Genomic DNA, 13327 nt, shown 5'->3' with positions numbered 1-13327 from the left:
TGGACTACAGCCCACTTCTTCGGATGCATTCGCTGCCTGTACGATGCAGTGTAGCTGGCTATGCAGCTGGCTAACTATGTGCATTGTTTGCTGCTGACTGCTTCATATATTGCTGTATGATTGGCAGGATAGAGGTCAGGTCCTCTTATAGCTGGAGGTTGCATAAAGAATCCAGAATTATCTGAGAGAGATTTCACATAGTCTGCTAAAATGAAAGGCCAGGCCCCAAAGAATTACACTGGGATAACTGTAAGAAGGGAGACAGATAAACAACACCCAAACCTTTACAGCCAGAGATCTACAGTTATATGGGTTCCATTGGGTTGTACAAACAAATTCAATTAGCTACTAAAATAAACATTTAATATAAATGCAGAAGCAAGAGAAAAGGAGTCTCTGGATAAATACAGGTGTCTTTCTATGGCTATTTATTATTTAGGTGACAAATAAGCATATTTTTCTTCACTTGGACTTGATCCTGGAGACCTTCCTCAATCAATATTCCCCTTGAAGGCTGGGCCTGGGAATATATTCAACCCTTGATGGTACGTTCTTATCTTTCAACTATGTGATTTTGTTAACAGCATTCAAAGTGAAGGGGCGATGGGGAAGGCTTCTCTGTCTCTGATGCAGTTTATACCCTTCTCCACATTTTTGGATTCTACTAAATCTACCTTTTCCAAGGTGTCTTTTGCCTCTTGCCTCTTCTGATGAGCAAAGTAGCTGCCTTTGGGATGCACCAGATTATTTTAAACAGTAAGTATTTTTTTAAAAGAAAGAAGGAAAGCAGATTTCACAGAAGGAGTCCCTAAGATCCTCCTAAAAAGATATTGGCCCAGATCCTCAAGGTATTTAGGTCAGTGACTAACTCCTATTGACTTCAACATGATGAGCATTAGGCACCCAAATTGCTTTGAGGATCTGGGCCTTTAACCTCACTCTGTGCATCATTTACTTCAAAGGCTGTTTGGATTCGCAAGGGGTTTGGAATACGGTTTATTTGGTGACCTTGAAATACAGTGAATTAGATGGGGGTAACATTGAGCCAGAACTTCCATACCTCTCTAGGATCCAGATTTTCTCTGGATCCACAACTTCACAGCATCTTTGGAAACTTATTAGTGATAACTTCTCCAGCTGCTCCTGCACCTCATATTTCATGTACCTATGCTGGTTCACACCACCTTTTGAGCCTGCTGCTGTGGGAACACTTGGAAACATTTGAGTTGGAGCTTTTGTTTAAAAAAAGAGACTCTTGTTACTATTGAAGTGTGACATGGAGCTACAGAGAGCAGCTTTGTTGGAGACTAAACAGAAAACACTATTTCTGACCCTATGTTTCCTTTTCATGTCAGCATCTATTAAACTGCGGGCAAAATGTGCGGGTTTTAAAACATTTCTCATGTAGAATTTCCCCTCTCCCTCTCTCGCCTCTGGCATTTCCTTTCAATGTTGCAAGCAGCAGAGCTAGTGGGTTGAATTCCTGCTATTCCAACACTAACTCTCTGTGGCTTTATGCAAGTAACTTGGGGGCACACTTTCAAAAGAGCTTAGCTCCCCTGAAGGATACGTCTACATTTGAGCAGGGAGGTGTGATTTCCAAGTCATCTAGATGTACCTGCACTAGTTCTGCTCCAGCTAGCACCTAAAAATAGCATTGTACTCATGGGAGTATGGGTGGCAGTTTGGCCTAGCTGCTCCGAGTACGTACCCAAGGCGTTGGGCAGGATTGTACTGGGCGCAGCTCTGCTCGAGGTACTGTGAGTACATCTCTGTGAGCTGGGAACTGCACCTCACAGCTCAGAGGTAGATGTAGCTTTAGACGCCCAGATAAATGGTCAGATTTTCACAAGTGTTCAGATCCTGTTTAGGCACCTAACAGAAGTGGCTGGATTTGCACAAATGCTCAGTGCTCTGCAGCTCCCAGTGAGACCAGGGAGAGGTACCGCGTGCTGAACGTGAGTGCACATGCAGCTGTCTCATCCAGGTGCCTGAACAGGATCCGCACATGTTCGAGAATCCGTCCCTTGCTCCTTCTCGCTTCTCCCATCTGTAAAACCCGAATCCTTCCTGCACATCAGATGTAACTTAAGGGCACAAACTAGACTTTACCATGCCTGTCCATCGTGCTTCTTGCCGGAATGGCTACTTTGTTGTGTCCCGATAATGCACTGCTTTTTGTCTGCACCTGTCCAGCTTGGGTAGCCCTCCTGGCAGTTAAAACACCTAGTGGCATCACTCCTGGGGACATTGGAACAAACAAACCTTCCCACCATGTCAAGGTGCAGCCTTCCGGGAAGGATCTGTAAACCAGGGGTAATCATAACAACCCATCTCACAAGGGGGTGTGAGTGTTACTCAACCACAGGAAAGCTGGAAAGTTGCTAAATATAAGCAGTACTTCAGGAGCTTTCCTCAGCCCACAACCAGTGATGCTCATTATTTAACGCCAGCAAGGATAATCTCTGTACACCCTTCTACTTCCTGTTGTGTCGGAAGAGTCCTCAAGACTGTATTGATTTGGATTCTCACATGCCATGACAGCCCAGCGCTGTGGGAAGCAGGGGCCAAACAGAACACTTGGCCCCTCCAAACAATCTTTAAGGACCTACAAATTATTGTCAGCAAGGCCAAAGTATGTACAAAGTTACTCTATATTATGCAGTGAAACAGCAGCAGATTGGTGAGGCATCATCCTTTATATAAACGATAAATCGCAGCAAGTGATTTCCGTCAAGAAAAGCAGAAGGGTTCTTCCCCAACGAATCTGTCTTTCACCTAAAACGGGACGGATACTGCAGTCGGCATTGGGGTAGATTTTGTGGCTTGATCTAGGATTCATCGATGGAGGGAAGAAATTCCAGTAACGGTTTTAGGGGATGTGATTCTTAGCACTGAATCCAGATTCCCAGAGAGGGGGCTCGCGGAGCCGGTTTCATCATGCTGGGAATACCATTGATTTCACGCCACTTCCTTTGCATCTCTCGAGTGTGTCAATCAGTGTCTTAGATTCTCCAGGGTGCATCCGACGAAGTGGGGATTCACCCACGAAAGCTTATGCTCCAATACATCGGTTAGTCTATAAGGTGCCACAGGACTCTTGGTCGCTTTTTACAGATCCAGACTCACACGGCTCCCCTCTGATACTTGACAGCAAAATACAGATGCAGTAGCCAACTTTTCCTTTGTCAAAACTCTTCCAAAAATCCAAGATTTTTCCAGGGGGGTCTAACTAGCTCCGGGAAGGTTATTTGATTTTTCAAAGAGCAATATCCAGGGCCCCAAAAATACCCACTCACCCCCCCCCCCCAGTCATGGGATCCTGCACCAGACTGACCCTATAAGGCGTGGAATGCTTTATGTAGTTACACACATGGGCTCAGATGAAGGATTGTTTGCCTGGCTTCCTCCCCCGAACCTTATACCTGAGCTCTGGGTTATGTAGGTTGGATATTCGTCTTTCCACCACCGGGAGGCAGCAGCAGCAGTCCTTTCTCCCAAGCTCAAGAGACACTGCTGGGGTCTAAGGGGTTGGTTGTTGCCATGGCGTTTTGCCTATTGGATGGAACAGGGTTTTGTTTGCATCAAGGCTCTTCTTGTCCAGATGACATATGTTCACTCTGTCTGCTCCCCCCCCCCCCAAAGGCGAGATTGATTGATCAGCTCGCAGACACGAGGCGGTAATCAAGTCAAATACTGGAGGGGGTGGAGGGAAACCAAGGCGCGGCCTGGAGCAGTAAGGGAAACAGACAACCTTGCCAAACAAGGGGAGCGGAAAGGGACCTTCACTTTCCGTTGCATGAGCGGACCCGCAAAGAAAATACCAACCAACCCGTGCAATGATTGATGAGCGGTGCACTTAATAAATGTGTTAGTCTCTAAGGTGCCACAAGTCCTCCTGTTCTTTTTGCGGATACAGACTAACACGGCTGCTATTCTGAAACGGTGCAATTCAATGATTGCAATACAGATAGTCGGCTCTGCTGTGAAATGATACCCGAGAGGGGCTGGCTCCTGCCAGGTTCTGAACACTTTGCTCCCCCCCCCGCACCCCCTCTTCCAGCAAAGCACAGGCTTGATTTTAGGCTCGTCTCCAAGGCAAGTTTTGCTGGATTGGGGCCAGAGCACAGAGCTCTCTTGAGGATGGAGAGACCTGGCTGAATCGAAACGTAAAGAAAAGCGGAAAGGTTCTTCCCCAACGCATCTGTCTTTCACCTTGATTTAACGTAGCTCCCCCCTCGTTTATTAGCTGTCATTATTACTGTTTCATCCTTCTGTGTAAACCTTGCCCTGCATGCAAGATCCCGCACAACCGCTCAACACACAGATGTGCATCAAACGTGGGTTTGGTCAATTTCAGGCTGCTACTTCATACCATCGGAGGTAGGCATTTTTCGGTCATTGACATGTACAAGTGACTGTGTTTCATTTAAAGCCTGAACAAATGCATGCACCTTCTTGGGGAGGAAGTTTCCTACCCAGCTATGCTGATATGTCAATCAGACAAAAACGACAGTATTTTTTCTCCTAAACGAAGGGTTTTGTTTGTAAAGTGCAAAACTACCGCCGTGGGATAAATCTGACTTCTCTTTATAGACCTAGTCTGACAGAAAATATGGATGTAAGAACTGGGACCATTATCCAGCGATTTCATATAAAATCATTAATCTAGTCTATTTATCGATCCCCCATACACACTCATCTATCTATCTATCTATCTATCTACATACATACATAGCCCACTATCTATCTATCGATCTATCTATCTGTCTATCTATCTGTCTATCTCCATACATAGCCCACTATCTATCTATCGATCTATCGATCTATCTCCATACATAGCCCACTATCTATCGATTATCTATCTATCTATCTATCTACATACATAGCCCACTATCTATCTATCGATCTATCTGTCTATCTATCTGTCTATCTCCATACATAGCCCACTATCTATCTATCGATCTATCTGTCTATCTCCATACACAGCCCACTATCTAATCTAATCTATCTTTCTATCTATCTAGTTATAGAGCCTCTTGTTTTACCAGATCTGACTTTTTGGGTCAATATTTTTGGGGAGGATCGGGCTAGGTATACGAGAAGTCAGTTTTGTTAAACTATTTGATCAAATCGCTGGATAATGCACCTAGATCTTATATTCTTGACCTCCAGGGCTTTCCCCCGCCCCAATAGGTGGTGAAATTAGCATCATATTATTTTCTTTCACGATATTTATGCAGTGAATGTTTACCTCTCTAAATATCTAGTCTATCTAGTCTAAACGGGACGGATACTGCAGTCGGCATTGGGGTAGATTTTGTGGCTTGATCTAGGATTCATCGATGGAGGGAAGAAATTCCAGTAACGGTTTTAGGGGATGTGATTCTTAGCACTGAATCCAGATTCCCAGGGAGGGGGCTCGCGGAGCCGGTTTCATCATGCTGGGAATACCATTGATTTCACGCCACTTCCTTTGCATCTCTCGAGTGTGTCAATCAGTGTCTTAGATTCTCAAGGGTGCCCCGGCTATCAGGGAAGAAATGTGGTTTGTAATTATCCCCTGGGCCCGGAGCTGCGCGACTTGAACCCAAGAGAAGAACTCGGCATCTCTGATCTTTTGTGCCTTCGCTGGCAGCGGGGTGCGAAGGCTGGAAATGAGGCTGAGAAGCGGAGCGGCAGGACTGGCTGGAGCTCAGGTTCAAGGTTTTAGTGGGATTTTGCAGCAAACAAACTTCACGCAGGCGCGTAGGAGAGGGACACTCCGGAGTATCCGCGCCGTGTCTTTTATGAATGAATGGGAGCGCGAAGGGTTCGAACTGTCGCTTCCTTTAAAAAACAACCACCCGAGTTCCAGGTTCTAATTCTCACCAGAGGGTAAAAACAAGTGGAACAAATGTCCTCTGAGCGCCTTCTGCCTGGGAGGAGACCTGAGGCGAGAGGGGGCGGAAATGCAATGATATAATTTATGATTTGATATATTTAATTCAATCCTGTCCTTTCCGGGGGGGAATAGGGGGGGTGGAGAAAGGAGAGGACATTGAATTAAATGAACCAACAATGGTATTTATTTACTTTTTACAAGGCAGCTGAGAAAAGGGGAGTTTGCGCTCAAAGCCCCCAGAAAGTTCGGATGAGAGAAGATGGCAGAAAATACATTTCCAGGAGGGAAAAAAAAAGAGTGTCAAGCTAAAAATAGTCTTCATTTTAAAGAAGGAGTACTGGATAATGTCAGTGTCATTATCTCAGAAATTGATTGTGCCACAAAGGGACATAGCTAGATAGATAGATAGATAGTGGGGTGTGTATGGGGATAGATAGATAGATAGATAGATAGATAGATAGATAGATAGTGGGGTGTGTATGGGGATAGATAGATAGATAGATAGATAGATAGATAGATAGATAGTGGGGTGTGTATGGGGATAGATAGATAGATAGATAGTGGGGTGTGTATGGGGATAGATAGATAGATATGGGGTGTGTATGGGGATAGATAGATAGATAGATAGATAGATAGATAGATAGATAGATAGATATGGGGTGTATGGGGATAGATAGATAGATAGATATAGATATGGGGTGTATGGGAATAGATAGATAGATAGATAGATAGATATAGATATGGGGTGTATGGGGATAGATAGATAGATAGATATGGGGTGTATGGGGATAGATAGATAGATAGATAGATAGATAGATAGATAGATAGATAGATAGATAGATAGATATGGGGTGTATGGGGATAGATAGATAGATAGATAGATAGATAGATAGATAGATATGGGGTGTATGGGGATAGATAGATAGATAGATAGATAGATAGATAGATAGATATGGGGTGTATGGGGATAGATAGATAGATAGATAGATAGATAGATAGATAGATAGATAGATATGGGGTGTATGGGGATAGATAGATAGATAGATAGATAGATAGATAGATAGATAGATAGATAGATAGATAGATATGGGGTGTATGGGGATAGATAGATAGATAGATAGATAGATAGATAGATAGATAGATATGGGGTGTATGGGGATAGATAGATAGATAGATAGATAGATAGTGGGGGTGTATGGGGATAGATAGATAGATAGATAGATAGATAGATAGATAGATAGATAGATAGATAGATAGATAGATATGGGGTGTATGGGGATAGATAGATAGATAGATAGATAGATAGATAGATAGATAGATAGATATAGGGTGTATGGGGATAGATAGATAGATAGATAGATAGATAGTGGGGGGTGTATGGGGATAGATAGATAGATAGATAGATAGATAGATAGATAGATAGATAGATAGATATGGGGTGTATGGGGATAGATAGATAGATAGATAGATAGATAGATAGATAGATAGATAGATAGATAGATATGGGGTGTATGGGGATAGATAGATAGATAGATAGATAGATAGATAGATATGGGGTGTATGGGGATAGATAGATAGATAGATAGATAGATAGATAGATAGATAGATAGATAGATAGATAGATAGATAGAGTTAAAGGATTGGGAAATAGCAAATGCACAGCGAAAGAAAGGAACCCCAGCAAGAGAAATACATAAACCTAAACAAGACTCCGAGACAAATGAAGAGATGGGTGGGTATGTACAGACCACGCATGGGCCCTGATCCGAAGCCCAGTGAAACCAGTGGTAAGATTCCCCTTGACTTCAATGAGTTTTGGATCAAGCCCTTAGTAAAAATCAGCAGAGGTAGAGAGGAAAAGTGGCGGAGAGAGCGCAAACAAAGAAACGTGTCTATAGGAGGGAGGGGAGGGCAGATCAAAGGAAGCTGGATAACAGAAAAAAGTAAAGTCCCCGGGGGGAGAAATAGCAGATGATTTAACTCTACGTTGATAAACCCACCCTGTAAAAATAGGACTGACCCAGCCCTGAGCAGAGAAACAGGTCCAAAATAGTCCAGAACCTGGATACAACTCTCATTGGGCGCCTTAAAGAGCCCCGGATCGGGCCAATTGGATGCCCCTATATATGTCATGCCTGTGTGTGTTTGCATAGGGGTATGATTGGCGCTAGACACCCACGGATCCCTACACGGGCGAGGTGGGGTGGGGGCAGGGATGGCCGCAGAGTGGACAAAGAGAAGGACAACATAAGAAAGAGCAGCTAGGTCTAAGGGCCCGATCCTGCCGCCTGACCCCCCCCCCCCCGGGGGATCTCAATGGGAGTTTTGACTGAGCAAGGATTGGCAGGCTGAGTAGCTGTAGATAGGGGAAAGGGAGACGTGAGAGGCAGACAGGAGGCTGGGAGGATGATGGAAACAATGGGTGGGGGCGGTGGAGAGATGGTCAGGAACAGGGAAGACAAAGGGGAAATTCAAATGATCTCTGTTCCAACAGAATCCTATAGCACCAACAAGGTGTCTATCCCATAGGGTATGCAGGGTTCCGGGGATTATACCAAGATCACCTATGGGCAGAATGTCTGTATTACTGTGACCCTAGGGGCTATGAGGATCTCCTCCAGGACATTCATCTTTCTTTCTTCTTCTTTTTTTCTTTTGCTCCCCTCTGTTTCTTTCCTTTCTACGTATTTTTTCCTCTTTTATTTTCCCTTTCTTTCCTTTGCTCTCTCTGTCTTTCCTTGACTCCTCTCTGTTTGTGTGTGTACCTAAGTGGCTACTCCAAATATAACCTTAGGTCCTCATCCTGCAAACGACCCTACATGTGCTTTCAAATTTACTACAATGAAGCTCCTGAATCCTGGCAAGTATCAGGGGGTAGCTGTGTTAGTCTGTATCCACAAAAACAACAAGGAGTCTGGTGGCACCTTAAAGACTAACAGATTTATTTGGGCGTAAGCTTTCGTGGGTAAAAAAACTCATGCATCTGAAGAAGTGAGGTTTTTTACCCACAAAAGCTTACACCTGAATTCTGGCAGTCAAGTGTTTGCAGGATGGGGACCTTCACATTCAAAACCAAGGGTTAAAATCCCCTTCCATGTGAAAGCCTGCAGGCCTCTGCCATGGGAAAATAGTTGTCTTAAAAAAAAAAAAAAAAACTCCTTGGAAAACAAATGCACAATAATATGCATTTTAAAACAATAAGCCATAGACCACTGAGGGGATAAAAAAAATCCTTGTAAATGATGCTGCCGGATTTCTTTTAATGCACAAGTTAAAGAGAAATTTGCTTCTCTAAAGGATATTGGGTTTCTTTATCCTTCCCCCTCCCCCAGCTCTCCAGTGTTCTGTAGGAGACAGGATTAAATGTTTAATATAGAGGAGTGATGTTGTGCCAAACGGAAAAGGATCCATGTGTATAAAACTACCTCAAAATGCACAACAGATTAGGCATCTTGGTTTAAATGAAAACTTCAGGCTTGTTTATGTTCACACTGCTGAAAGGGACAACTCTCTTAAAGGGACAGGCCCCCCACATCTTTTCTTTTCTTTTCTTTTCTTTTCTTTTCTTTTCTTTTCTTTCTCAAAGCAGGTATGTAAAGTGTTTCCCACTTTAAAGTGTAGCTCCCAGACTGTAATCTAAAGGCCACAGTGTATCTGGGACTGGGAGGAAACCTCATACCTTAATGCAGTTCACTGAGAAGAGGAAAAGCATCAAACCCAGAAGCAGCTAGATGGAAATATTTTGTAAACCCAGACTTAAGCAGTCCCATTGTTCCTCTCTTTTGCATATTACTGGGCCTCTCTGTAGGAAAATATTCCATGCTGTAAACTGAAGAAATAAACAGACATTGTGATTCTCTTCCTGGGGAGTTGCTTTTCTCTTTGTTTTGTGAACAATATTTCATAGATCCTGAAGTCAGAAGGGACCATTCTGATAATCTAGTCTGACCTCTTGGATAACACAGAATTTCACTCATTAATTCCGACAATAGAATTAATTATGCCTTCTTGCTTTAAAATATTAGTTTTGGATTTTTAATAGCTTTATCTCTTCCTTCTTCCAAAACAACAGAGATTCCCCCTGAAAGGACATTGCTGTATTTCAGGCCCTTCATTAAAACACGAATCTTGCCCTATTAGTTTCAATCGTAAAAAACAAATCAAGTGAGGGCAGAGGTTGGTTTGTTTTAAACGGGCTTTAGGGGGAAAAAAGATGTTTTCAAAATAGGGCACTCAAATTAGATAAGGTTGGAAGTTCCGTAGCCTCTGCCCCTTTTTTCTTTTATTAGAACAGTTATTGCTTTCAGGTCTCTGATCATTTTATTTTTAATATCCTGCCACTCATATTTTCTTATTTTCTTCTTCTTTGCAGATGGAGATGCTTATTTTGAGGGAACCACATGTTTGTATTACACGCTAAATGGTCTCCAGAGGCCAGATTTCCAAGCACTCAACGCCTACAACCAGGGCCAGATTTTCCAAAGAGCTCAACTCCCAATCCTGCAAACACTTCAGGATGTGTGTAACATTACCCACATGCATGGTCCCATTGACGGCTGTGGGTCTTCCCCAGGCCCAATCTGGCGCACACGCTCCACTTTAATCCCAGCCGTAGACTTGCTGACATTACAGCAAAGCACAGGTGTAAATGCTGGCAGGATTGGCTCTAAATGGGAGCTGAGCTCATTAGAAAATCTGCCCCTGACTGTGGATTTTGGCCAATTTAGGCCCAGATTCAAAAAAGTCTTTAGGCACCTCTCTTCCACTGATTTCAAAGTTAAGAGCCTAAATATCTTTGTGGATCTCAGCCCTAACCCCTGTCTCCTAGCAGGCCTGAAAACAACTGCAGTTAGATTTTTTGGTGAAGTCCTCCCTCCCCCAATTTTGTTATTTCCTGGAGGGGGGGTGATCATAAATTCAGGGGGGTTGAACGTGGTAAAAGGAACCTGAACAGCAAGGCTAATCTCTGTGACAGCTTTTCCTTCCCTTCTCTGGTAAGGAAGGGGCACCCTTGATACTCTTAGGCACAGGAAGTGCCATTAATATTGACCAGAGTCACCTGGGACTAATCGCTGCTCAGAACTCCCCAGCTCCCCTCCTTTCCTGGGGGTATGATGGCAGCTAAAAGAAAACCATCTGCAGCCCCTCAAAAACTCTGCACCCACCAGCTTCCCAGCCCCCTCTGAAAATTGCATTTATCCATCTTCCTCCTTATAGCTTTTGGGGTTCAGGTCCCTACAAGAATTCAGCACCCATTGATTTCAGCCTAAATACCTTGGAGCTTCCGGACCTGGATGTTTGAGACTTTCTGTCCCCACCCCATTACACAAGGCGTACCTTGAACTCACTCATCTCCCCCCAATCCCTGCTCTTTCCAGCGGTGTAGCTGATTGCAGGGCGAATCCGGTTTGCAAACGCGGTTCCCTACTCCGCGTCCTTTCAATGCAACGCAAATAAAATCAACCCCCAAAAGGGAGCCAAGACTGTTAAAAAAAAAAAAAAAAAAGGACTACCTCCCTCCCGTCCCTGGGTGGGCTCGAACCACCAACCTTTCGGTTAACAGCCGAACGCGCTAACCGATTGCGCCACAGAGACCGGGACGGGAACGGCCGTGGCGGCCAGCAGAGTCAAGTCCTAGCAACGCTGCCGGTGGCCACTGGGGGCAGGAGGGAGCCAGGAGAGGCGCGCGAGAGACAACAGCTGCTTGCAAAGCAAATCAAAGCAAACAAGGCGGGCGAGCAAAACCCAGCGGCGGTGGAATAGCCTTGGACAGCGGGGTAGAGAGACTCCCGAGGCGAAGACGGCGCAGCCCAGGAGAAAGGGCGAGCAGGAATGTCTTTCCCCCACCCCCCCAGGTGGCTGGTTCCTTGTGGCCTTGTCTAGGCATCTAAGAAGCCACTTTCCTTCTGCTCCTTAGAAGCAAGGGAGATTGGGAAGAAGGCTCGTGTCCCCGACAGGGCGTGGGTGTCCTGTGTGTCCCCCTGCACAGTTCCAGCCGGGGTGTCATTCTCCACCCTGAAACATGGGCGGAGGGGGGAGATTCTTAGCAGAAGTATTCGGGCGTTTGCATGGGGTTTGCAGTGCACCTGTCACCCCTCCCGTCGTGTGCTCATTGCCAGTGTGCTGTCCCCAGCTTACAAAGTTAGAAGCAACCGAGGGTCCTGTGGGTCCTTTAAGACTAACAGAAGTATTGGGAGCATAAGCTTTCGTGGGTAAGAACCTCACTTATGAAGGTGCCACAGGACCCTCTGTTGCTTTTTACAGATTCAGACTAACACGGCTCCCCCTCTGAGACTTACAAAGTTAGTCACCCCTTCCATGTCTGCCCTGTCCCGGGGGGAAAGAGAGGGACAGAGAATCGCAAGACACAGGGTAGATGTCTTACAAGACGGATTCCTGCCGAGATTTAGGCTGCGTGTCAGTGGCATATGCTGCTGGCCTGGGCATCTTCGAAAGGTCTGGCTAGACACCCTCTAATGTAGACCTCAGAAATCTCTCTCTTTACTTTCCTGGAAGAGAGCTCTCCCTTTGGCTGGGATTCTGTCCTTTCCTGACTCGAGCTGAGTGAAGAGGTCGGTTTCAGGCAGAACCCTCGGTTGCAGTTTGCATGTGTTACCTCTGTCTGCATTCATAAAGTCCAGAATTCTTCCACTAAATCCAAAGTTACTTGTTGTGACCCTCTGCAAACTGGAGCTCAAAACGGAAAAATGATAAATAAATATTAAAAATAAATACCTGATCATTCTCAACACTAACATGACACTTTTCATCCTGAGATCTCAAAGCTCCTGGTAAGGATTAATTGGCTAAACCTCACAGCGCTCTTTTGAAACGGGGAAGTACAGTGGTATAATCTCCATTAGGCTGAGAGGGAAACTGAGGCATGGAATTACTCCGTGAATTGGGTCAAGATTACAGAGCTGCGGTAAAAAGTATTAGTTTCGGGTCTCAAAAAGCCGCTGCTGTTTGGATTCGTACGCCTGACCCCCCGGGGGGAATTCGATTTGTAAATAAGAAAATCAATATTTGTTTTGATCTGAATTGACTCCCCTTACACACATTCAATTAGACATAACAACACTCTAGTCCATCTAACCTCATTCCTGGAACAATTAGATACCCTCAGTCCTGTTGGGACATACCTGAGGATGGGCCAGTTTGTGCGATTTTTAATCAAGTTCAACTCCTTCGCAAGACTGGCCTGGTGGTTAATTCTGTTAATTCTAAAGTCCTCTGATTTTCCTATTTAAACGGGGGATCACTCTCCAGTTACACAATGCAGGGCATTCACCTCCCTGGGCATATTTCATGTATGCATCGTAGGTGTGACATTTCAACACACTGAATATAAACCAGTCTGTTGTTATTACGTATTAGCATAAGCACACTCATCTCACCCCTGCTCCTTATTAAACCAGCACAAATACATGGTACATCATTGAC

General features: G+C 44.7%; 1 non-coding gene across 1 annotated transcript; it reads right to left on the bottom strand.

Annotated features, from left to right (window-relative positions):
- Positions 1–11405: 11405 nt before the first annotated feature.
- Positions 11406–11479, bottom strand: TRNAN-GUU (transfer RNA asparagine (anticodon GUU)). The gene has a single exon. It is a non-coding gene; the product is annotated as a tRNA-Asn (tRNA).
- Between the last annotated feature and the right edge of the window lie 1848 nt (positions 11480–13327).

This window comes from Malaclemys terrapin, chromosome 25, assembly GCF_027887155.1.
Source record: "Malaclemys terrapin pileata isolate rMalTer1 chromosome 25, rMalTer1.hap1, whole genome shotgun sequence".
Taxonomy (NCBI): domain Eukaryota; kingdom Metazoa; phylum Chordata; order Testudines; family Emydidae; genus Malaclemys; species Malaclemys terrapin.
This window is presented reverse-complemented; position numbering and strand designations above follow the sequence as displayed.